Below are 26,932 nucleotides of genomic sequence, written 5' to 3'. Positions count from 1 at the left end.
CGTGATGGATCAGGATAACCACGGGCTACTCTTGGATCCAAACGTGAGCCTGTTGGCGAAAAAATACTGGCCGGCCCACTCAATGCCGTAGAATTGCCATAACTGCGGCAGGATGGGCAGGAGTTTAAATGCATCCGCAATGTCAACCTTTGCCAGCCAAGCGCCCCTACCATGTGACAGGATGGCCTGGATGGCGTCGTCCACCGAGGAATAACGCATGGAAAATTCCTCTGAGGGAATCAGAGAATTAAGGCTTGGAATACCGGACACATGAGGGGCGGACAGATCATAAATTAATCTTTTTTTATTAGTGTTCTTTTTTGCCACTAAGCCGATGGGGTTAATGCGCCATGAGGAAAACGGGATGCGTGGGAACGGGCCTATGAGGAACCCCTTGGAAACTTCCGACTGGAGCAACTCGCTAGTTGCTGGAGGGTCCAGGGTGGCGGACAGCAGATTCCTGCCCTGCCAGGGCACCTGCGGCAGGGTGATGAGCCCTGTGTGGAACCCCTGGCGGAGGCCTTCCAACAGGAACGCCACGAAGTCTTGATCGTGGTGATCGTGAAGGAGTGCCGCCAAGAGGTCCACGTTGATGTCCGCTAGTCAGGAACCTTTGGAAGATTTCTTTGGGCAGGCGGACCGTGGGTGAGCCCTGAAGCACAGGGAGCAGACGTGGAGTGACCTGCAGCTGGCATATGAGCACCCCCCTGAATTAAAGTTATTACAGACCTGGCTCTTTCCCAGGTAGACAATAGGTCTGCCGAGCTTGTCTGTGGAGGGGTTGGATGGAAATGACCCGGAGGTCCCCGGGATGGCCCTGTCCTGAGGCGGGTGCGCGGTATTGGGGCACCACTCTGAGGAGTGGAAAATCGACTGACACGTCGCACAGTTGGGAGCCCTGAGGCCAGCGAAGTGATGGCAGAAGAGCTCGGTGTCAATCAAGGACCAGCTGGTGACATACTGGAACTGGGCCAGAGCTGCCGCCGCCTTAGCTGCAAAGGAACGGTGGTAGTCATAGAAGGCCGACCCACCATACTTGTGCCCTAGGTCAGTGACCAGGTACAAATAGCTGTCAAGTTCCTCTCTTCTCTCCGGCTGTGCGGTGCAGACGATGTCCCTGAAGAGGCTGAAGGCCAGGACAAATTCCGGAATGGACAACTTGCGGTTGAGCCGCGAATCCTTGGCCCGAAGGACCACCGACACATCGCCACAGTTGATGACCCGGTTTTCGGGAACATCTTGAGCGGCAATGAGGATTGATGCCAGATTGACATCTTTCCCTGCCAGGATGTCTCTCTTAAGGTTATCAGGAATGAAGTGAGAGGGGGACACATGTGGAATGGGTCTTGGCGTACCTGTAGCCAGCCAGCCTGATGTAGAGGGAGTCATCAGCGGAACGGGAGTCGGGGGTACAATGGGTGGCCGGGATTCAAGCTCCGAAACCCTTGCCCGCACATCCGCCACCGAGTCCACCAAGGAATTCAGGGTCGCCTGTAGCTGCACCAGGGACAAATGGATGGCCGACGCCTCTGGCTGCACTGTTGTGGTGCTGGGGCTGGTCATGAGCAGTTTGTATAGCTCTGCCTTTCTTGTGGTGGCCGGATGTGGAATGCCTCTTCGGTTCAACTCGGCCAACAGTTTTGGGATGGTCCAACTCCGAAGGGATGAGGGACCCGCTTGGCTTGACACGATTGAGCCGGAGATGGAAAGGCCGTCCTCCATGTCCGAGGCTCGAGACATGGCAGAGCAGCTAAACAAAAATACAAGGCATAACAAAATAAAAGGAAAAAAAAAAAAAAAAAAACGAGGGTGACGATGTACTGGAATTTGGACTGGTGCACGACAGAGAGACACGTACCGGTAACGGAATTCACGAGACGGCTCAGTCGAACCTGGCCTAACCGAACAGACGGAGACAATTAACGCGTGGTTATAACTTGACTGGGACCGAGGTGGTGCCAGTGCGAACTTACCTGAACAGGACCGAAAGGAACGGAGAACTGGGAACAAACTTCTGTAAATAAAGCACAGGCAAAAAAACATTTGAAAGTGCAGAGGACACGGGTGCCCACCAACCTGCGGAACCAGGCGAACTGGCCAGGCTGGGGCTCACCCTAAGGCCAAGTGACCATCCGAGCACATCGGATCGAACACCTGACCGAAAAGAGAGCCGCCTGAGCGTACCAGGCGGTTTGACAGGAGAGAAGGCGCGTAGCCATGAAATAGAGGCTGCGCGTAGCAGCGGCCCGCGAAGGGCAGTGGTAAGCCATAACCTAGGAGTTACGGAAAGCAAGAATGACCCGGGGAGAAGCCGAGGATGGCCCCTTTGGAAGACTTGAAAGCCGAAGGACAGGTGCGTGAACCCGTGTGATAGACAAGAAAAAACATGAAGACCTGGGCGTACCAGGAGTGAACCGAGCCCCGGGCGTACCAGGGAAGAAGGAGGTGCCACCAACCGCGACCGGACACCTGATTGTGACCGGCCGACAACGACTTGGCAACAAGACAAAACCCAGTGGCCTGGGCGAAACCAGGAAGACCAGACACCCTGGCCGTAACCAGGTGCCCGAGGTGGGGCCAGATCGGTCCTACGTGGGACACCTATCCTTGTCCAACCGAGAAAATTAAATAATTCTTTTTTTTTTTTTTTTTTAATTAAAAGGGGGTTAGTCGGTGTCGACTATATGGCGGGTTTGTGCCGCAAATACATATATATTTATATTATATATATTTTTTTTTATTCAATTATTTATTACAATTTTTTTTTTATTTATTTTTTTTCGGACTATATGGCGGGTTCACTAACGTACTTATCCCTTTTTTTTTTTATATAGACCATGTGGCGGGTTTACTGCACACACTGATACCAATTGCTTATTTCATTTATGTGAATTATTCCTTTACTATCCCCTCCTTTCTTCCCCCCCTCCCCGTCTGGCCTGGCTGCCCGTGAGCCCGCGCCCAGCGTGGAACGCAAGCTGACATTGCAGCCAGGGAGACCGGCAGGGGGCGGGTGAAGTCACAGAAGCGCCGGAAGAGGAGTGCGTTCCAGGCTGGAACGCACGCCTATGTGCACCGGCTTCCATGCCGCACCCGGGGTGCAGCCTTGCCCAGGAACCCAACCCCCCCCCCTCCCCGATGAACGGGTATCCGCCGGCAGGCGCTGATTTGTCCCTGCTGCCGCCGGAAAGCAAGTGGAGCGGGCGGGGACCGGAACCAGGAAGTGCGTGCGTTCCACCCTGGAACGCACGCCTTCCTGCGCCGTGCCGGGAACAAGGTGAGCCGGCCAGACCAGGGAAAAACACCCCCCCCCCCCGTCTCCAGCATGACGAGCCGACCGGCTGCCGGGTGCGCTACCTGACGCCATACCGCCAGGAACACAGGGAGACGAGTGGAGGAGGAGGGGAGCCGGAAGCCCGTGCGCTCCACGCTGGAACGCACCGGCAGCATGAGGCGGAGGGAGGGTGCCAGATCGCCGCAGTCCTTGCCCTGCGAAAGAGCCCCCCCCTCCCCTACTTACCACCAGGAGACACGAACTCTGCAAGAAGCGACCGTAGGTACCAGGAAACACACGAACACTAGCCAGTGAATAACCAAGAACCGGAACGCCCACTTTGATGAGGTAAGTGGGGGTTTAAATAGGCTCAAGCCCCTCCCACAAATGCAGGCTGAACCTCAGCCTTACCAACTAATCAATAATTCAAATCAGGTGTCCATGATCGTGCTGATTAAAAACAAATAATTCATTTAATAGAGAACTCTCACATGCAGCTTGAGATGGCAGGACTCAGTCGGCGTCCGGAATTGAGTAGTACGCAGGCATGGGAAACTCCTCATCCCGCGAGACTATCTATAGAACACATGGACGCCAACATCCAAGATGGCGACCCAGCACCAGACAAAAACTGAGCATGCTCGTTCCAGAAACAAGGTGGAAACAGTCTGACACATACAAACCATGTGACGAGGTAACATGACCGCTATTTATAGCAATGAACCGTTCATACTACACCATTGTTCTTAATAGTGTTTTTGTAAACATTGATGTATAATCATGTAATCTCTTTTTAATTATGTATGTTATATAAGCACTTGATTTTGCACTATGTATTATGGCTTGACAAAGGCTCCATGGAGTGAGCTGAAACGTTGCTGTTTTCCACATGGGTGATTAAAATACCCTTTTTTCACGGATACTTGAGTGCTGCCTTGGCTTTTTTTACATATACCTAATAGGACCGGGTCCGTGGTCTGCTTCAAGGAATTGCACCGCTTTGGATTTATGTGCTGCTCATCAACTTTTTTATATATATATCTATATATATATATATATATATATATATATACAGGGAGTGCAGAATTATTAGGCAAGTTGTATTTTTGAGGATTAATTTTATTATTGAACAACAACCATGTTCTCAATGAACCCAAAAAACTCATTAATATCAAAGCTGAATATTTTTGGAAGTAGTTTTTAGTTTGTTTTTAGTTTTAGCTATTTTAGGGGGATATCTGTGTGTGCAGGTGACTATTACTGTGCATAATTATTAGGCAACTTAACAAAAAACAAATATATACCCATTTCAATTATTTATTTTTACCAGTGAAACCAATATAACATCTCAACATTCACAAATATACATTTCTGACATTCAAAAACAAAACAAAAACAAATCAGTGACCAATATAGCCACCTTTCTTTGCAAGGACACTCAAAAGCCTGCCATCCATGGATTCTGTCAGTGTTTTGATCTGTTCACCATCAACATTGCGTGCAGCAGCAACCACAGCCTCCCAGACACTGTTCAGAGAGGTGTACTGTTTTCCCTCCTTGTAAATCTCACATTTGATGATGGACCACAGGTTCTCAATGGGGTTCAGATCAGGTGAACAAGGAGGCCATGTCATTAGATTTTCTTCTTTTATACCCTTTCTTGCCAGCCACGCTGTGGAGTACTTGGACGCGTGTGATGGAGCATTGTCCTGCATGAAAATCATGTTTTTCTTGAAGGATGCAGACTTCTTCCTGTACCACTGCTTGAAGAAGGTGTCTTCCAGAACCTGGCAGTAGGACTGGGAGTTGAGCTTGACTCCATCCTCAACCCGAAAAGGCCCCACAAGCTCATCTTTGATGATACCAGCCCAAACCAGTACTCCACCTCCACCTTGCTGGCGTCTGAGTCGGACTGGAGCTCTCTGCCCTTTACCAATCCAGCCACGGGCCCATCCATCTGGCCCATCAAGACTCACTCTCATTTCATCAGTCCATAAAACCTTAGAAAAATCAGTCTTGAGATATTTCTTGGCCCAGTCTTGACGTTTCAGCTTGTGTGTCTTGTTCAGTGGTGGTCGTCTTTCAGCCTTTCTTACCTTGGCCATGTCTCTGAGTATTGCACACCTTGTGCTTTTGGGCACTCCAGTGATGTTGCAGCTCTGAAATCTGGCCAAACTGGTGGCAAGTGGCATCTTGGCAGCTGCACGCTTGACTTTTCTCAGTTCATGGGCAGTTATTTTGCGCCTTGGTTTTTCCACACGCTTCTTGCGACCCTGTTGACTATTTTGAATGAAACGCTTGATTGTTCGATGATCACGCTTCAGAAGCTTTGCAATTTTAAGAGTGCTGCATCCCTTTGCAAGATATCTCACTATTTTTGACTTTTCTGAGCCTGTCAAGTCCTTCTTTTGACCCATTTTGCCAAAGGAAAGGAAGTTGCCTAATAATTATGCACACCTAATATAGGGTGTTGATGTCATTAGACCACACCCCTTCTCATTACAGAGATGCACATCACCTAATATGCTTAATTGGTAGTAGGCTTTCGAGCCTATACAGCTTGGAGTAAGACAACATGCATAAAGAGGATGATGTGGTCAAAATACTCATTTGCCTAATAATTCTGCACGCAGTGTATATATATATATATATATATACAGTATATAGATATATATATCTATATACTGTATATATATATATATATATATATAACCAAAAATGATAATACACACACTCAATATTTATTGTTTAAAATAAAAATGAAATACATATTAAGGCAACAATGCGCATAGTGGTAGCAGTGCAGAAAAAACTGCGACAAGTATAAGACCTCCATTCCTCCAACACCAATAACTCCTATGGTTTGTTTTGCACAGTCAAATAGGAGATTACAAGCCAAAGTCTTAATACAAATATTGTGTACCAAACACATATAAGAGTATGAATAGCTCACATATCTCATACCTTGACCTCATGCCTCTTCTTCAGAAGGCGCTTGTCACGTCTCGCTGAAGAAGCGAGGCGAAACGCGCGTCGGGTTGGTGACATTATCCCCTCTCCATTCTGGGTCAGTATTTTCTTGGTTCATGCCTACCATCGTCCATCTTATATATGCGATACGGGTGATTTATTATTGAGATTGGAGGGTATTACTATTGAGGAGCAGTGATGGTTTGTTTCAATTTATTTGGAGGCTCTCTACTCCTCCATCACACATGAAGCAGGATTTAGGGCTGTAGAACACTTCCTAAAAGTCAGGGGCCAGCACCTAAGAGCCCATAATACAAAGGTTTTAGAATTACTTCAATTTGTATTGACAAGTTCTACCACCAGCTAAGGAGCACTATGATGGGCAGCTCCTGTGCGCCATCTTATGCAAATATGCTTCTGGGCTGGTGGGAAGAGACTATTGTCTTCGGTGATACCCCATTACAGGGGATATCTGACATTGTCCTTTGAACCTGTTCATTGATGACATCTTTGTGATTTGGAGTGGTACATAGGGAGGCTTCTGTGACTTTGTCAAACAGCTGAATATAAATTCAATCAACTTAAGATTCATGTCAGAGATTGTGAAGGATCACTTACCTTTTTTAGACATTTACATCAAGAAGACTAGGTCAGGAATCGTAGAAGCTAAAATTTACCACAAACCCACAGCCACAAATTCTTTATTGAGATGGGATAGTAATTATCAAACCTCACTTAAACGGGGTATCCCTACGGGACAATATCTCAGACTTCTGCGTAATTGTTCTTTAGAACAAGAGTTTATCTGTCAAGCTGATCTTCTTAGAACACGTTTCCGAGAACGTTGATATCCCAATAAAATCATACGTACTGAATATCAAAAAGCACAGAACCAAATCCGTACAACACTCCTACAACCCTCAGACATACAAGCAGAGCCACAAAGAATCATTAGGCTAATTGGAACCTTTGATACTACATCTGGATGGGTTAGGGATATTATTTCCCAACATTGGGACATTCTGCTGATGGACCCAGACTTGCGTGAATCTATTGATCCCCATCCTTTAATTACATACAGACGAGGCAGAAGGCTAAAGGGATCATTTGGTACACAGTCACTTAATCTCACAAAAAAAAACAAGGACATGTGGTAACTGTAGCTCGTGTGACTATGTCCAAACAACCAAATATAAGATCCGTGACTTTATTAACTGCCGCACAAGAGGAGTGATATACTGTATCTGATCACATGTTGATGTGGACTCAAGTATGTGGGTAAAACACGCAGAGAGTCTCGCCGACGTATTGGGGAAGATATCTGTGACATTCAAAACAAAAAAGACACCTCAATGGCTTGAAACACATAATGGCGATACCAAATGTATGCAGTTTATGGGCATAGAACTGATACACCGTTCACCCAGAGGGGGGGACTGGGATAAAAAGATCCTCCAGAGAGAATCCTGGTGGATCTTTAAATTAAGGACTCCCAGTCCCAATGGCTTAAATGAGCAACTTAACATCGTTGTTTTCTTTAGTATGAGCAGTTTGTAGTTACATCCTCATAACTGCTCTCTTTTGACTACTTTCCAATGGTTCCACTTTTTTTCTCATCACTTTTATTTTTGAACTTTTGGGCTTATTATTAGGGATGAGCGAACCCGAACTGTATAGTTCGGGTTCGTACCGAATTTTGGGGTGTCCGTGACACGGACCCGAACATTTTCGTAAAAGTCTGGGTTCGGGTTCGGTGTTCGGCGCTTTCTTGGCGCTTTTTGAAAGGCTGCAAAGCAGCCAATCAACAAGCGTCATACTACTTGCCCCAAGAGGCCATCACAGCCATGCCTACTATTGGCATGGCTGTGATTAGCCAGTGCAGCATGTGACCCAGCCTCTATTTAAGCTGGAGTCACGTAGCGCCGCACGTCACTCTGCTATGATCAGTATAGCGAGAGGTTGCAGCTGCGACGTTAGGGCGAGATTAGGCAGATTAACTCCTCCAAAAGACTTCATTCTGTGATCGATCTGCAGCTGTGGATCATTGAAGTGCTATTATTGACTTGCTCACTTTTTTGAGGCTGCCCAGAGCGTTTTTAGATCACTTTTTTTCTGGGGTGATCGGCGGCCATTTTGTGACTTGTGGTGCGCCAGCACAAGCTATCACCAAGTGTATTTAACCATCGATAGTGTGGTTATTTTGTGCTATATCCTACATCAGCTGCAGGCTGAGCCTGTGTCACTGAAGTGCATTTAACCATCAACAGTCTGGTTATTTTTTGGCCATATACTACATCAGCTGCAGGCTGAGCCTGTGTCACCGAAGTGCATTGAAGCTAGTGATAGTGTCATTCAGAAAAACCTAAGACACACGCTAGCGTGCTGATAGAAGTCTGATTCTGTGATTAAACCTATACCTGTCACACAGTGCAAACAAAAACAGGCCTCACATCTCTATTTAACCAAATCTGTACTGTTTTAGCTGGTCAAGTTATTTGTAGTGACCGTAAAAGCACACTTTTTTTTCTGGGTTGAAAAACCATTCCCAGATTTGCCATTTTCAAAATAACTAGTTTCTGGTATTTGAGGCCTACTTAAAATCTATCCCAAAAAGAATATCTTACATTGAAGCTAGTGATAGTGTCATTCAGAAAAACCTAAGACACACGCTAGCGTGCTGATAGAAATCTGATTCTGTGATTAAACCTATACCTGTCACACAGCACAAAAAAAAACAGGCCTCACATCTCTATTTAACCAAATCTGTACTGTTTTAGCTGGTCAAGTTATTTGTAGTGACCGTAAAAGCACACTTTTTTTTCTGGGTTGAAAAACCATGCCCAAATTTGCCATTCTCAAAATAACTAGTTTCTGGTATTTGAGGCCTACTTGAAATCTATCTCAAAAAGGATATCTTACATTGAAGGTATTGATAGTGTCATTCAGAAAAACCTAAGACACACGCTACCGTGCAGATAGAAGTCTGATTCTGAGATTAAACCTTAACCAGTCACACAGTGCAAAAAAAAACAGGTCTCACATTTCTATTCAAGCAAATCTGTACTGTTTTAGCTGCTCAAGTTATTTGTAGTGACCGTAAAAGCACACTTTTTTTTCTGGGTTCAAAAACTATTCCCAAATTTGCCATTCTCCAAATAACTAGTTTCTGGTATTTGAGGCCTACTTGAAATCTATCCCAAAAAGGATATCTTACATTGAAGGTATTGATAGTGTCATTCAGAAAAACCTAAGACACACGCTACCGTGCAGATAGAAGTCTGATTCTGAGATTAAACCTTAACCTGTCACACAGTGCAAAAAAAAACAGGTCTCACATTTCTATTCAAGCAAATCTGTACTGTTTTAGCTGCTCAAGTTATTTGTAGTGACCGTAAAAGCACACTTTTTTTTCTGGGTTGAAAAACTATTCCCAAATTTGCCATTCTCCAAATAACTAGTTTCTGGTAATTGAGGCCTACTTGAAATCTATCCCAAAAAGGATATCTTACATTGAAGGTATTGATAGTGTCATTCAGAAAAACCTAAGACACACGCTACCGTGCAGATAGAAGTCTGATTCTGAGATTAAACCTTAACCTGTCACACAGTGCAAAAAAAAACAGGTCTCACATTTCTATTCAAGCAAATCTGTACTGTTTTAGCTGGTCAAGTTATTTGTAGCGACCGTAAAAGCCCTTTTTTTTTTCTGGGTTGAAAAACTAATCCCAAATTTGCCATTCTCCAAATAACTAGTTTCTGGTATTTGAGGCCTACTTGAAATCTATCCCAAAAAGGATATCTTACATTGAAGGTATTGATAGTGTCATCCAGAAAAACCTAAGACACACGCTACCGTGCAGATAGAAGTCTGATTCTGAGATTAAACCTTAACCTGTCACACAGTGCAAAAAAAAACAGGTCTCACATTTCTATTCAAGCAAATCTGTACTGTTTTAGCTGCTCAAGTTATTTGTAGCGACCGTAAAAGCCCTTTTTTTTTCTGGGTTGAAAAACTAATCCAAAATTTGCCATTCTCCAAATAACTACACTGCGTGCAGAATTATTAGGCAAATGAGTATTTTGACCACATCATCCTCTTTATGCATGTTGTCTTACTCCAAGCTGTATAGGCTGAAAGCCTACTACCAATTAAGCATATTAGGTGATGTGCATCTCTGTAATGAGAAGGGGTGTGGTCTAATGACATCAACACCCTATATTAGGTGTGCATAATTATTAGGCAACTTCCTTTCCTTTGGCAAAATGGGTCAAAAGAAGGACTTGACAGGCTCAGAAAAGTCAAAAATAGTGAGATATCTTGCAGAGGGATGCAGCACTCTTAAAATTGCAAAGCTTCTGAAGCGTGATCATCGAACAATCAAGCGTTTCATTCAAAATAGTCAACAGGGTCGCAAGAAGCGTGTGGAAAAACCAAGGCGCAAAATAACTGCCCATGAACTGAGAAAAGTCAAGCGTGCAGCTGCCAAGATGCCACTTGCCACCAGTTTGGCCATATTTCAGAGCTGCAACATCACTGGAGTGCCCAAAAGCACAAGGTGTGCAATACTCAGAGACATGGCCAAGGTAAGAAAGGCTGAAAGACGACCACCACTGAACAAGACACACAAGCTGAAACGTCAAGACTGGGCCAAGAAATATCTCAAGACTGATTTTTCTAAGGTTTTATGGACTGATGAAATGAGAGTGAGTCTTGATGGGCCAGATGGATGGGCCCGTGGCTGGATTGGTAAAGGGCAGAGAGCTCCAGTCCGACTCAGACGCCAGCAAGGTGGAGGTGGAGTACTGGTTTGGGCTGGTATCATCAAAGATGAGCTTGTGGGGCCTTTTCGGGTTGAGGATGGAGTCAAGCTCAACTCCCAGTCTTACTGCCAGTTTCTGGAAGACACCTTCTTCAAGCAGTGGTACAGGAAGAAGTCTGCATCCTTCAAGAAAAACATGATTTTCATGCAGGACAATGCTCCATCACACGCGTCCAAGTACTCCACAGCGTGGCTGGCAAGAAAGGGTATAAAAGAAGAAAATCTAATGACATGGCCTCCTTGTTCACCTGATCTGAACCCCATTGAGAACCTGTGGTCCATCATCAAATGTGAGATTTACAAGGAGGGAAAACAGTACACCTCTCTGAACAGTGTCTGGGAGGCTGTGGTTGCTGCTGCACGCAATGTTGATGGTGAACAGATCAAAACACTGACAGAATCCATGGATGGCAGGCTTTTGAGTGTCCTTGCAAAGAAAGGTGGCTATATTGGTCACTGATTTGTTTTTGTTTTGTTTTTGAATGTCAGAAATGTATATTTGTGAATGTTGAGATGTTATATTGGTTTCACTGGTAAAAATAAATAATTGAAATGGGTATATATTTGTTTTTTGTTAAGTTGCCTAATAATTATGCACAGTAATAGTCACCTGCACACACAGATATCCCCCTAAAATAGCTAAAACTAAAAACAAACTAAAAACTACTTCCAAAAATATTCAGCTTTGATATTAATGAGTTTTTTGGGTTCATTGAGAACATGGTTGTTGTTCAATAATAAAATTAATCCTCAAAAATACAACTTGCCTAATAATTCTGCACTCCCTGTAGTTTCTGGTATTTGAGGCCTACTTGAAATCTATCCCAAAAAGGATATCTTACATTGAAGGTATTGATAGTGTCATTCAGAAAAACCTAAGACACACGCTACCGTGCAGATAGAAGTCTGATTCTGAGATTAAACCTTAACCTGTCACACAGTGCAAAAAAAAACAGGTCTCACATTTCTATTCAAGCAAATCTGTACTGTTTTAGCTGCTCAAGTTATTTGTAGTGACCGTAAAAGCACACTTTTTTTTCTGGGTTGAAAAACTATTCCCAAATTTGCCATTCTCCAAATAACTAGTTTCTGGTAATTGAGGCCTACTTGAAATCTATCCCAAAAAGGATATCTTACATTGAAGGTATTGATAGTGTCATTCAGAAAAACCTAAGACACACGCTACCGTGCAGATAGAAGTCTGATTCTGAGATTAAACCTTAACCTGTCACACAGTGCAAAAAAAAACAGGTCTCACATTTCTATTCAAGCAAATCTGTACTGTTTTAGCTGGTCAAGTTATTTGTAGCGACCGTAAAAGCCCTTTTTTTTTTCTGGGTTGAAAAACTAATCCCAAATTTGCCATTGTCCAAATAACTAGTTTCTGGTATTTGAGGCCTACTTGAAATCTATCCCAAAAAGGATATCTTACATTGAAGGTATTGATAGTGTCATCCAGAAAAACCTAAGACACACGCTACCGTGCAGATAGAAGTCTGATTCTGAGATTAAACCTTAACCTGTCACACAGTGCAAAAAAAAACAGGTCTCACATTTCTATTCAAGCAAATTTGTACTGTTTTAGCTGCTCAAATTATTTGTAGTGACCGTAAAAGCACACTTTTTTTCTGGGTTGAAAAACTATTCCCAAATTTGCCATTCTCAAAATAACTAGTTTCTGGTATTTGAGGCCTACTTGAAATCTATCCCAAAATGGATATCTTACATTAAAGGTATTGATAGTGTCATTCAGAAAAACCTAGGACACACGCTACCGTGCAGATAGAAGTCTGATTCTGAGATTAAACCTTAACCTGTCACACAGTGCAAAAAAAAACAGGTCTCACATTTCTATTCAAGCAAATCTGTACTGTTTTAGCTGCTCAAGTTATTTGTAGTGACCGTAAAAGCACACTTTTTTTTCTGGGTTGAAAAACTATTCCCAAATTTGCCATTCTCAAAATAACTAGTTTCTGGTATTTGAGGCCTACTTGAAATCTATCCCAAAAAGGATATCTTACATTAAAGGTATTGATAGTGTCATTCAGAAAAACCTAGGACACACGCTACCGTGCAGATAGAAGTCTGATTCTGAGATTAAACCTTAACCTGTCACACAGTGCAAAAAAAAACAGGTCTCACATTTCTATTCAAGCAAATCTGTACTGTTTTAGCTGGTCAAGTTATTTGTAGTGACCGTAAAAGCACACTTTATTTTCTGGTTTGAAAAACTTTTCCCAAATTTGCCATTCTCAAAATAACTAGTTTCTGGTATTTGAGGCCTACTTGAAATCTATCCCAAAAAGGATATCTTACATTGAAGGTATTGATAGTGTCATTCAGAAAAACCTAAGACACACGCTACCGTGCAGATAGAAGTCTGATTCTGAGATTAAACCTTAACCTGTCACACAGTGCAAAAAAAAACAGGTCTCACATTTCTATTTAAGCAAATCTGTACTGTTTTAGCTGCTCAAGTTATTTGTAGTGACCGTAAAAGCACACTTTTTTTTTCTGGGTTGAAAAACTATTCCCAAATTTGCCATTCTCAAAATAACTAGTTTCTGGTATTTGAGGCCTACTTGAAATCTATCCCAAAAAGGATATCTTACATTGAAGGTATTGATAGTGTCATTCAGAAAAACCTAAGACACACGCTACCGTGCAGATAGAAGTCTGATTCTGAGATTAAACCTTAACCTGTCACACAGTGCAAAAAAAAACAGGTCTCACATTTCTATTCAAGCAAATCTGTACTGTTTTAGCTGCTCAAGTTATTTGTAGTGACCGTAAAAGCACACTTTTTTTTCTGGGTTGAAAAACTATTCCCAAATTTGCCATTCTCAAAATAACTAGTTTCTGGTATTTGAGGCCTACTTGAAATCTATCCCAAAAAGGATATCTTACATTGAAGGTATTGATAGTGTCATTCAGAAAAACATAAGACACACGCTACCGTGCAGATAGAAGTCTGATTCTGAGATTAAACCTTAACCTGTCACACAGTGCAAAAAAAAACAGGTCTCACATTTCTATTCAAGCAAATCTGTACTGTTTTAGCTGCTCAAGTTATTTGTAGTGACCGTAAAAGCACACTTTTTTTTTCTGGGTTAAAAAACTATTCCCAAATTTGCCATTCTCAAAATTGTGGTGAACGGGAACAATGAAGAAAACATCTAATAAGGGACGCGGACGCGGACGTTGACATGGTCGTGGTGGTGTTAGTGGACCCTCTGGTGCTGGGAGAGGACGTGGCCGTTCTGCCACAGCCTTACGTCCTAGTGTGCCAACTACCTCAGGTCCCAATAGCCGCCAGAATTTACAGGGATATTTGGTGGGGCCCAATGCCGTTCTAAGGATGGTAAGGCCTGAGCAGGTACAGGCATTAGTTAATTTGGTGGCCGACAGTGCATCCAGCACGTTCACATTATCTCCCACCCAGTCTTCTGCAGAAAGCGCACAGATGGCGCATGAAAACCAAGCCCATCAGTCTGTCACATCACCCCCATGCATATCAGGGAAACTGTCTGAGCCTCAAGTTATGCAGCAGTCTCTTATGCTGTTTAAAGACTCTGCTGCCAGGGTTTCCCAAGGGCATCCACCTAGCTCTTCACCAGGGGCGGAAGAGATAGAATGCACTAACGCACAACCACTTATGTTTCCTGATGATGAGGACATGGGAATACCACCTCAGCACGTCTCTGATGATGACGAAACACAGGTGCCAACTGCTGCGTCTTTCTGCAGTGTGCAGACTGAACAGGAGATCAGGGGTCAGGACTGGGTGGAAGACGATGCAGGGGACGATGAGGTCCTAGACCCCACATGGAATGAAGGTCGTGCCACTGACTTTCAGAGTTCTGAGGAAGAGGCAGTGGTGAGACCGAGCCAACAGCGTAGCAAAAGAGGGAGCAGTGGGCAAAATCAGAACACCCGCCGCCAAGAGACTCCGCCTGCTACTGACCGCCGCCATCTGGGACCGAGCACCCCAAAGGCAGCTTCAAGGAGTTCCCTGGCATGGCACTTCTTCAAACAATGTGCTGACGACAAGACCCGAGTGGTTTGCACGCTGTGCCATCAGAGCCTGAAGCGAGGCATTAACGTTCTGAAACTTAGCACAACCTGCATGACCAGGCACCTGCATGCAAAGCATGAACTGTAGTGGAGTAAACACCTTAAAAACAAGGAAGTCACTCAGGCTCCCCCTGCTGCCTTTTCTGCTGCTGCTGCCTCGGCCTCTTCTGCTGCTGCCGCCGCCTCGGCCTCTTCTGCTGCTGCTGCCGCCGCCTCGACCTCTTCCTCTGCCTCTGGAGGAACGTTGGCACCTGCCGCCCAGCAAACATGGGATGTACCACCAACACCACCACCTGCGTCACCAAGCATCTCCTGTCTCCTCCTGTCCCCTCCTCCTCCTACTCAGCTTCCTCCTCCTCTTCTTCCACCTGCTCATCCAGTCAGCCACACACCTTCACCACCAACTTCAGCACAGCACGGGGTAAGCGTCAGCAGGCCATTCTGAAACTCATATGTTTGGGGGACAGGCCCCACACCGCACAGGAGTTGTGGCGGGGTATAGAACAACAGACCGACGAGTGGTTGCTGCCGGTGAGCCTCAAGCCCGGCCTGGTGGTGTGCGATAATGGGCGAAATCTCGTTGCAGCTCTGGGACTAGCCGGTTTGACGCACATCCCTTGCCTGGCGCATGTGCTGAATTTTGTGGTGCAGAAGTTCATTCACAACTACCCCGACATGTCAGAGCTGCTGCATAAAGTGCGGGCCGTCTGTTCGCGCTTCCGGCGTTCACACCCTGCCGCTGCTCGCCTGTCTGCGCTACAGCGTAACTTCGGCCTTCCCGCTCACCGCCTCATATGCGACGTACCCACCAGGTGGAACTCCACCTTGCATATGCTGGACAGACTGTGCGAGCAGCAGCAGGCCATAGTGGAGTTTCAGCTGCAGCACGCACGGGTCAGTCGCACTGCGGATCAGACACACTTCACCACCAATGACTGGGCCTCCATGCGAGACCTGTGTGCCCTGTTGCGCTGTTTCGAGTACTCCAACAACATGGCCAGTGGCGATGACGCCGTTATCAGCGTTACAATACCACTTCTATGTCTCCTTGAGAAAACACTTAGGGCGATGATGGAAGAGGAGGTGGCCCAGGAGGAAGAGGAGGAAGAGGGGTCATTTTTAGCACTTTCAGGCCAGTCTCTTCAAAGTGACTCAGAGGGAGGTTTTTTGCAACACCAGAGGCCAGGTACAAATGTGGCCAGACAGGGCCCACTACTGGAGGCCGAGGAGGACGAGGATGAGGAGGAGGTGGAGGAGGATGAGGATGAAGCATGTTCACAGCGGGGTGGCACCCAAAGCAGCTCGGGCCCATCACTGGTGCGTGGCTGGGGGGAAACACAGGACGATGACGATACGCCTCCCACAGAGGACAGCTTGTCCTTACCTCTAGGCAGCCTGGCACACATGAGCGACTACATGCTGCAGTGCCTGCGCAACGACAGCAGAGTTGCCCACATTTTAACGGGTGCGGAATACTGGGTTGCCACCCTGCTGGATCCCCGGTACAAAGACAATGTGCCCACCTTACTTCCTACACTGGAGCGTGATAGGAAGATGCGCGAGTACAAGCGCACGTTGGTAGACGCGCTACTGAGAGCATTCCCAAATGTCACAGGGGAACCAGTGGAAGCCCAAGGCGAAGGCAGAGGAGGAGCAAGAGGTCGCCAACGCAGCTGTGTCACGCCCAGCTCCTCTGAGGGCAGGGTTAGCATGGCAGAGATGTGGAAAAGTTTTGTCACCACGCAACAGCTAACTGCACCACCACCTGATACGGAACGTGTTAGCAGGAGGCAACATTTCACTAACATGGTGGAACAGTACCTGTGCACACCCCTCCACGTACTGACTGATGGTTCGGCCCCATTCAACTTCTGGGTCTCCAAATTGTCCACGTGGCCAGAGCTAGCCTTTTATGCCTTGGAGGTGCTGGCCTGCCCGGCGGCCAGCGTTTTGTCTGAACGTGTATTCAGCACGGCAGGGGGCGTCATTACAGACAAACGCAGCCGCCTGTCTACAGCCAATGTGGACAAGCTGACGTTCATAAAAATGAACCAAGCATGGATCCCACAGGACCTGTCCATCCCTTGTGCAGATTAGATATTAACTACCTCCCCTTAACAATATATTATTCTACTCCAGGGCACTTCCTCATTCAATACTATTTTTAATTTCATTTTACCATTATATTGCGGGCCAACCCAAAGTTGAATGAACCTCTCCTCTGTCTGGGTGCCGGGGCCTAAATGTGTGACAGTGGCCTGTTCCAGTGGTGGGTGACGTGAAGCCTGATTCTCTGCTATGACATGAATACAGATTCTGCGCTGACATAAGGCCAGATTCTCTGTTACGGGACCTCTCTCCTCTGCCTGGGTGCCTGGGCCTAAATGTGTGACAGTGGCCTGTTCCAGTGGTGGGTGACGTGAAGCCTGATTCTCTGCTATGACATGAAGACAGATTCTGCGCTGACATAAGGCCAGATTCTCTGTTACGGGACCTCTCTCCTCTGCCTGGGTGCCTGGGCCTAAATGTGTGACAGTGGCCTGTTCCAGTGGTGGGTGACGTGAAGCCTGATTCTCTGCTATGACATGAAGACAGATTCTGCGCTGACATAAGGCCAGATTCTTTGTTACGGGACCTCTCTCCTCTGCCTGGGTGCCTGGGCCTAAATGTGTGACAGTGGCCTGTTCCAGTGGTGGGTGACGTGAAGCCTGATTCTCTGCTATGACATGAATACAGATTCTGCGCTGACATAAGGCCAGATTCTCTGTTACGGAACCTCTCTCCTCTGCCTGGGTGCCTGGGCCTAAATGTGTGACAGTGGCCTGTTCCAGTGGTGGGTGACGTGAAGCCTGATTCTCTGCTATGACATGAAGACAGATTCTGCGCTGACATAAGGCCAGATTCTCTGTTACGGGACCTCTCTCCTCTGCCTGGGTGCCTGGGCCTAAATGTGTGACAGTGGCCTGTTCCAGTGGTGGGTGACGTGAAGCCTGATTCTCTGCTATGACATGAAGACAGATTCTGTGCTGACATCAGGCCAGATTCTCTGTTACGGGACCTCTCTCCTCTGCCTGGGTGCCGGGGCCTAAATGTGTGACAGTGGCCTGTTCCAGTGGTGGGTGACGTGAAGCCTGATTCTCTGCTATGACATGAAGACTGATTCTGCGCTGACATGAAGCCAGATTCTCTGCTATGGCATGAAGAGACTGATTCTCTGCTGACATGAAGCCAGATTCTTTGCTATGGCATGAAGAGACTGATTCTCTGCTGACGTGAAGCCAGATTCTCTGCTATGGGACCTCTGTCCAATTGATATTGGTTCATTTTTATTTTTTTAATTTTTATTTTAATTCATTTCCCTATCCACATTTGTTTGCAGGGGATTTACCTACATGTTGCTGCCTTTTGCAGCCCTCTAGCTCTTTCCTGGGCTGTTTTACAGCCTTTTTAGTGCCCAAAAGTTCGGGTCCCCATTGACTTCAATGGGGTTCGGGACGAAGTTCGGATCGGGTTCGGATCCCGAACCCGAACATTTCCGGGAAGTTCGGCCGAACTTCTTGAACCCGAACATCCAGGTGTTCGCTCAACTCTACTTATTATCGTATACATTGAACCCACTAACCTTTACAATATTACCAGATGACATTGCTTCGGTCTGGTAATGCAGATTAAAATTCTCCAACTAAATGTCCCTAATGTGTGGCCACTGTTGAAATCTAAACCCATCTGGCATTCTGATCCCTGAGAGGTAAGCAGGAGCGTTCAGCTTGGCTGTTGCTTAGCAGAACTGACACTGTGCTGCCCTCTCAACCACACCCCCGTCCTCCCCTGTGAAGTGCCCCGGCTGCCTCGCGCTCCCGGTCATGTGCTGGTGACGTCAGCAGGGAAACTGGAAGCAGGAGGTGTGTGTGGCATTCGTATCTATTTAAACAGCCGGCGTGGCGTCCCGTGCTGCTGACAGACACCATTGAACTGTCAGACTGCCATACACCTACCTCTAGGAGAGGGACAACTGAACACTATATGTATATCCTTTAGTGTTGGGTACAACTAAACTATTTAACATCACTAGTGTTACCTTTTAAGGTTTTGGGTGAAAGCATCTCCCCTTTTTTTCCCTACAAAAGGGACATCTAGGGCTTGTTAATAGGGCTAGGTTCTAGACAGGGCCGCCCTTGTCAGGACGATGACTCTGTATTTAGCAGGTTATTAGGGTACAATGGTCCTGAAAGGCGTGTTCTAGGGCAAGTATCAAGTGTCCTAAACCTCCTCTTCAATACCGGCATCAACCTCACAGCCTGCTATTCAAGTTTCTATTGCTATATCTACATACCAGTAAGACAGTTATTTTATTACTTTTGTTATTTGTCTGCTTTTTAGATACGAATAGAATAAGAGTTATGTTTTAGTTTATTATTATCACTACCCTTTCTAGTGTTGCATTTTGACATTTGTAAGGAGTGTATGACTGGTAGATTATCAGATACTCGCTTACTTTTTTACACTTTCTTATGTAATTTATAGATACTGTAGATATACCAAAAAGATGAATAATAACCAAGAATATAATCAGTGTGGAAAAAAATACAAATTGAAAACCCTTGTTTTATGTACAGGCTGAGATGTACAGTATCATAAGACAAAGTAAATTAAAGACTTCTCCAAGCAAACCAGAGTGGAAGGAATTCAGTTGTGCGCCTTAGATTTTGGTTACAAATAGGTTATTTTTTTGTCTCTGTTTTCAAAAACCACAAAACCACATCGAAAGGACAACAGAGCACATATTCAGGAAAAGGACGGCACATGTAATGGAAAATTACAAACATTAATAGATTTAAGACAGAATACTGTTTTTGAGGCCCAAAATAAAGAAAATCGTTGTATGCTCTCAGAATAGAAATATTTAATAAAATGACTGTAATTGAGTGTTCTCATAAGATTTATGTGCATATGAACATAAGATATATACTAGTTTTGTATTAGCTTTAGAGGAAAGGATGCTGTGTTGCTTTTTCCCAGAGACATATCTTGAAGCTCTTGAGTCCCAATGCAAAATCTGCCGCAAATATTGCATTATTTTTAATACAGCTCTCATTATTAAGGGCAGATGTTTTGGGTCCCTTTAGCTTTCGAGGTAAGTAACAAAGCCGGTCAGCACTCGCTCAATGCACGCTGCACAGGAAAAGGAGCCACCTCCACAGTCAACATGTAGTAATGAATCCCAGCAGCTGTGTCTTTGCAAATTCAGTTTATTCCAGAATATATAATGTCCTACAACCAGGATGCATTTTGGTAAACATGCCTTTATCAACAGGTACATCCTAATAGAAACACAAGTAGTATATATACAGAAAGTACCGCTTACAGGGATGTCCAACACCCATTATGGGTGGTGCACTCTAAGTGTCAATCAATCAGTACATATAAGAAATGTATTAGGTAAGAAAAACATAAAAAAAAAACAATAATGATCCGGTTTTCCATATCAAAGAAAATATTGTTAAGATCGTAGGTCACTATGCTACCTTGGGTGTTATAGATGAACAGATGTCTAAATCTTTGGTAAATCAGTATCCGGTGACTCCGGTGTTATATATACTACCCAAGGTGCATAAAACCCTGATTGACCCCCCCAGACGCCCGATTGTGGCTCCGGTTGGATCCATCTTGTCTCCCTTATCTGTTGTTTTAGAGAGAGTACTTACTCCTCTTGTAAAAAACACATGATCCTTTTTATTGGATACACCACACTTTCTTGGAACAATAGCTGAATTGGATTCATTCCCTGCTGAAAGCCTTTTGGTGAGCATAGATGTAGTAAGCTTGTACACTTTGATTAATCATGAAGAATGGATTCGGGCAGTATCTGCTCTATTGAGGAATAGTGATTATACAACAATTGAACCCCAAAATTTTATTGTTTTATTTGAGAATTATTTTATGTTTGAATTCAACTATTATCTGCACAAAAGCTGGACCGCGATGGGGTCGAACATGGCCCCGCCCTATGCAAATATGTTTATGTCGTCTTTTGAAGAAACCTATGTATACATAACTGATCTATATCGGAATAATGTCCTTACTTGGAAGAGGTTTATAGACTACATTTTTTGCATATGGGCGGGGTCACGTGAGACCCTATTGTCTTTCATTGATCATTTAAATACAGCTTGTGATGGTCTACATTTCACATTGGTCTATGATAAAGATGTGGTAAGTTTTTTGGATACTCAAGTGACTAAGCAGCAGGGCCATCTATTTACTGATCTCTATAGGAAAGAGACAGAAATAGCATTTTACATTTTGCTAGTGCCCATCTCTTGAGAGCTATACCTTAGTCACAATACCAAAGGGTTAGACGTATAGCCACTGATCCTGAGACACAGAAGATGAGGCTTGGAGAAATGACAAAGAGGTTTCAGGAGAGAGAATATCCTATATCTATTTTGGAAGAAGCAAAAGAAGGATCAATGAGAACTATACATTCTGATGCTGGAAGTAAACCATCTAGAATAGCATTCGTACATAAATAGAGATGTCCCGAACTATTCGCCGGCGAACAGTTCCCGGCGAACATCGTTTGTTCGCGTTCGCCACGGCGGGCGAACATGTGTGATGTTCTGTCCGCCCCCTATACGTCATCATTGAGCAAACTTTGACCCTGTACCTCACAGTCAGCAGACACATTCCAGCCAATCAGCAGCATACCCTCCCTCCCAGACCCTCCCACCTCCTATCAAAAAGCAAGGACAGCATCCATCTTAGATTCATTCGGAAGCTGCAGTGTTAGTGAGAGCAGTGAGAGTGCTGTTGCTGCTGATTTAATAGGGAAATCGTTAGCTAGGCCAGTGTTCTGTGTCCACTCCAGTCTTCAAAGACTCATCTGATCTGCTGTAAGGACAGCGTCCTGACAGCACCCTAAAAAGCCCTTTTTAGGGCTGGTACATCAGTCTGCTTTTTTTTTTCTTTTTCTCTGTAATATAATTGCAGTTGCCTGCCAGTGTGTGTGTCAGGCCCACAGCGTGTACTGTGCCCACTACTGCCAGTGCCCACCACTCATATCTTGTGTCACAGTAGCTTGCATTTAAAACAGTAAAACCATTTTTTCACTGTAATATAATTGCAGTGGCCTGCCAGCCTGTGTGTCAGGCCCACAGCGTGTACTGTACTCACTACTCATATCTGGTGTCACAGTAGCTTGCATTAAAAACAGTAAAACCATTTTTTCACTGTAATATAATTGCAGTTGCCTGACAACGTATGTGTCAGGCCCACAGCGTGTACTGTGCCCACTACTGCCAGTGCCCACCACTCATATCTGGTGTCACAGTAGCTTGCATTTAAAACAGTAAAACCATTTTTTCACTGTAATATAATTGCAGTTGCCTGCAAGCGTGTGTGTCAGGCCCACAGCGTGTACTGTGCCCACTACTCATATCTGGTGTCACAGTAGCTTGCATTTAAAACAGTAAAACCATTTTTTGACTGTAATATAATTGCAGTTGCCTGCCACCATGTGTGTCAGGCCCACAGTGTGTACTGTGCCCACTACTCATATCTGGTGTCACAGTAGCTTGCATTTAAAACAGTAAAACCATTTTTTCACTGTAATATAATTGCAGTTGCCTGCCAGTGTGTGTGTCAGGCCCACAGCGTGTACTGTGCCCACTACTGCCAGTGCCCACCACTCATATCTGGTGTCACAGTAGCTTGCATTTAAAACAGTAAAAAATAAATTCACTGTAATATAATTGCAGTTGCCTGCCAGCGTGTGTGTCAGGCCCACAGCGTGTACTGTGCTCACTACTCATATCTGGTGTCACAGTAGATTGCATTTAAAACAGTAAAACCATTTTTTCACTGTAATATAATTGCACTTGCCTGCCAGCGTGTGTGTCAGGCCCACAGCGTGTACTGTGCCCACTACTCATATCTGGTGTCACAGTAGCTTGCATTTAAAACAGTAAAACCATTTTTTCACTGTAATATAATTCCAGTTGCCTGCCACCATGTGTGTCAGGCCCACAGTGTGTACTGTGCCCACTAGTCATATCTGGTGTCACAGTAGCTTGCATTTAAAACAGTAAAACCATTTTTTCACTGTAATGTAATTGCAGTTGCCTGCCAGCGTGTGTGTCAGGCCCACAGCGTGTACTGTGCCCACTACTCATATCTGGTGTCACAGTAGCTTGCATTTAAAACAGTAAAACCATTTTTTCACTGTAATATAATTGCAGTTGCCTGCCAGTGTGTGTGTCAGGCCCACAGCGTGTACTGTGCCCACTACTGCCAGTGCCCACCACTCATATCTGGTGTCACAGTAGCTTGCATTTAAAACAGTAAAAACATTTTTTCACTGTAATATAATTGCAGTGGCCTGCCAGCCTGTGTGTCAGGCCCACAGCGTGTACTGTAGTCACTACTCATATCTGGTGTCACAGTAGCTTGCATTAAAAACAGTAAAACCATTTATTCACTGTAATGTAATTGCAGTTGCCTGCCAGCGTGTGTGTCAGGCCCACAGCGTGTACTGTGCCCACTACTCATATCTGGTGTCACAGTAGCTTGCATTTAAAACAGTAAAAACATTTTTTCACTGTAATATAATTGCAGTGGCCTGCCAGCCTGTGTGTCAGGCCCACAGCGTGTACTGTAGTCACTACTCATATCCGGTGTCACAGTAGCTTGCATTAAAAACAGTAAAACATTTTTTCACTGTAACATAATTGCAGTTGCCTGACAACGTATGTGTCAGGCCCACAGCGTGTACTGTGCCCACTACTGCCAGTGCCCACCACTCATATCTGGTGTCACAGTAGCTTGCATTTAAAACAGTAAAAACATTTTTTCACTGTAATATAATTGCAGTGGCCTGCCAGCCTGTGTGTCAGGCCCACAGCGTGTACTGTAGTCACTACTCATATCCGGTGTCACAGTAGCTTGCATTAAAAACAGTAAAACATTTTTTCACTGTAATATAATTGCAGTTGCCTGACAACGTATGTGTCAGGCCCACAGCGTGTACTGTGCCCACTACTGCCAGTGCCCACCATTCATATCTGGTGTCACAGTAGCTTGCATTTAAAACAGTAAAAACATTTTTTCACTGTAATATAATTGCAGTGGCCTGCCAGCCTGTGTGTCAGGCCCACAGCGTGTACTGTAGTCACTACTCATATCTGGTGTCACAGTAGCTTGCATTAAAAACAGTAAAACATTTTTTCACTGTAATATAATTGCAGTTGCCTGACAACGTATGTGTCAGGCCCACAGCGTGTACTGTGCCCACTACTGCCAGTGCCCACCACTCATATCTGGTGTCATAGTAGCTTGCATTTAAAACAGTAAAACAATTTTTTCACTGTAATATAATTGCAGTTGCCTGCCAGCGTGTGTGTCAGGCCCACAGCGTGTACTGTGCCCACTACTCATATCTGGTGTCACAGTAGCTTGCATTTAAAACAGTAAAACCATTTTTTCATTGTAATATAATAACAGTTGCCTGCCAGTGTATGTGTCAGGCCCACAGCATGTACTGTGTCCACTACTGCCAGTGCCCACCACTCATATCTGGTGTCACAGTAGCTTGCATTTAAAACAGTAAAAACATTTTTTTCACTGTAATATAATTGCAGTGGCCTGCCAGCGTGTGTGTGTGGCCCACAGCGTGTACTGTGCCCACTACTGCCAGTTCCCACCAATCATATCTGGTGTCACAGTAGCTTGCATTTAAAACAGTAAAACCATTTTTTCACTGTAATATAATTTCAGTTGCCTGCAAGCGTGTGTGTCAGGCCCACAGCGTGTACTGTGCCCACTACTCATATCTGGTGTCACAGTAGCTTGCATTTAAAACAGTAAAAAAAAAAAATTCACTGTAATATAATTGCAGTTGCCTGCCAGCGTGTGTGTCAGGCCCACAGCGTGTACTGTGCCCACTACTCATATCTGGTGTCACAGTAGCTTGCATTTAAAACAGTAAAACCATTTTTTCACTGTAATATAATTGCACTTGCCTGCCAGCGTGTGTGTCAGGCCCACAGCGTGTACTGTGCCCACTACTCATATCTGGTGTCACAGTAGCTTGCATTTAAAACAGTAAAACCATTTTTTCACTGTAATATAATTGCAGTTGCCTGCCAGTGTGTGTGTCAGGCCCACAGCGTGTACTGTGCCCACTACTGCCAGTGCCCACCACTCATATCTGGTGTCACAGTAGGTTGCATTTAAAACAGTAAAAACATTTTTTCACTGTAATATAATTGCAGTGGCCTGCCAGCCTGTGTGTCAGGCCCACAGTGTGTACTGTAGTCGCTACTTATATCTGGTGTCACAGTAGCTTGCATTAAAAACAGTAAAACCATTTTTTCACTGTAATATAATTGCAGTTGCCTGACAACGTATGTGTCAGGCCCACAGCGTGTACTGTGCCCACTACTGCCAGTGCCCACCACTCATATCTGGTGTCACAGTAGCTTGCATTTAAAACAGTAAAACCATTTTTTCACTGTAATATAATTGCAGTTGCCTGCCAGCGTGTGTGTCAGGCCCACAGCGTGTACTGTGCCCACTACTCATATCTGGTGTCACAGTAGCTTGCATTTAAAACAGTAAAACCATTTTTTCACTGTAATATAATTGCAGTTGCCTGCCAGTGTATGTGTCAGGCCCACAGCGTGTACTGTGTCCACTACTGCCAGTGCCCACCACTCATATCTGGTGTCACAGTAGCTTGCATTTAAAACAGTAAAAACATTTTTTTCACTGTAATATAATTGATGTGGCCTGCCAGCGTGTGTGTCTGGCCCACAGCGTGTACTGTGCCCACTACTGCCAGTGCCCACCACTCATATCTGGTGTCACAGTAGCTTGCATTTAAAACAGTAAAACCATTTTTTCACTGTATTATAATTGCAGTTGCCTGCAAGCGTGTGTGTCAGGCCCACGGCGTGTACTGTGCCCACTACTCATATCTGGTGTCACAGTAGCTTGCATTTAAAACAGTAAAAAAAAAAAATTCACTGTAATGTAATTGCAGTTGCCTGCCAGATGTGTGTCAGGCCCACAGCGTGTACTGTGCCCACTACTCATATCTGGTGTCACAGTAGCTTGCATTTAAAACAGTAAAACCATTTTTTCACTGTAATATAATTGCACTTGCCTGCCAGCGTGTGTGTCAGGCCCACAGCGTGTACTGTGCCCACTACTCATATCTGGTGTCACAGTAGCTTGCATTTAAAACAGTAAAACCATTTTTTCACTGTAATATAATTGCACTTGCCTGCAAGCGAGTGTGTCAGGCCCACAGCGTGTACTGTGCCCACTACTCGTATCTGGTGTCACAGTAGCTTGCATTTAAAACAGTAAAACAATTTTTTGACTGTAATATAATTGCAGTGGCCTGCCAGCGTATGTGGCAGGCCCACAGCGTGTACTGTGGCCACTACTCATATCTTTTGTCACAGTAGCTTGCATTTAAAACAGTAAAACAATTTTTTCACTGTAATATAATTGCAGTTGCCTGCCAGCATGTGTGTCAGGCCCACAGCGTCTACTGTGCCCACTACTGCCAGTGTCCACCACTCATATCTGGTGTCACAGTAGCTTGCATTTAAAACAGTAAAACCATTTTTTTACTGTAATATAATTGCAGTGGCCTGCCAGCGTGTGTGTCTGGCCCACAGCGTGTACTGTGCCCACTACTGCCAGTGCCCACCACTCATATCTTGTGTCACAGTAGCTTGCATTTAAAACAGTAAAACCATTTTTTCACTGTAATATAATTGCAGTTGCC

Source organism: Bufo bufo, chromosome 9 (assembly GCF_905171765.1).
Source record: "Bufo bufo chromosome 9, aBufBuf1.1, whole genome shotgun sequence".
In the NCBI taxonomy this organism is placed as follows: Eukaryota; Metazoa; Chordata; class Amphibia; order Anura; family Bufonidae; genus Bufo; species Bufo bufo.
This window is presented reverse-complemented; position numbering follows the sequence as displayed.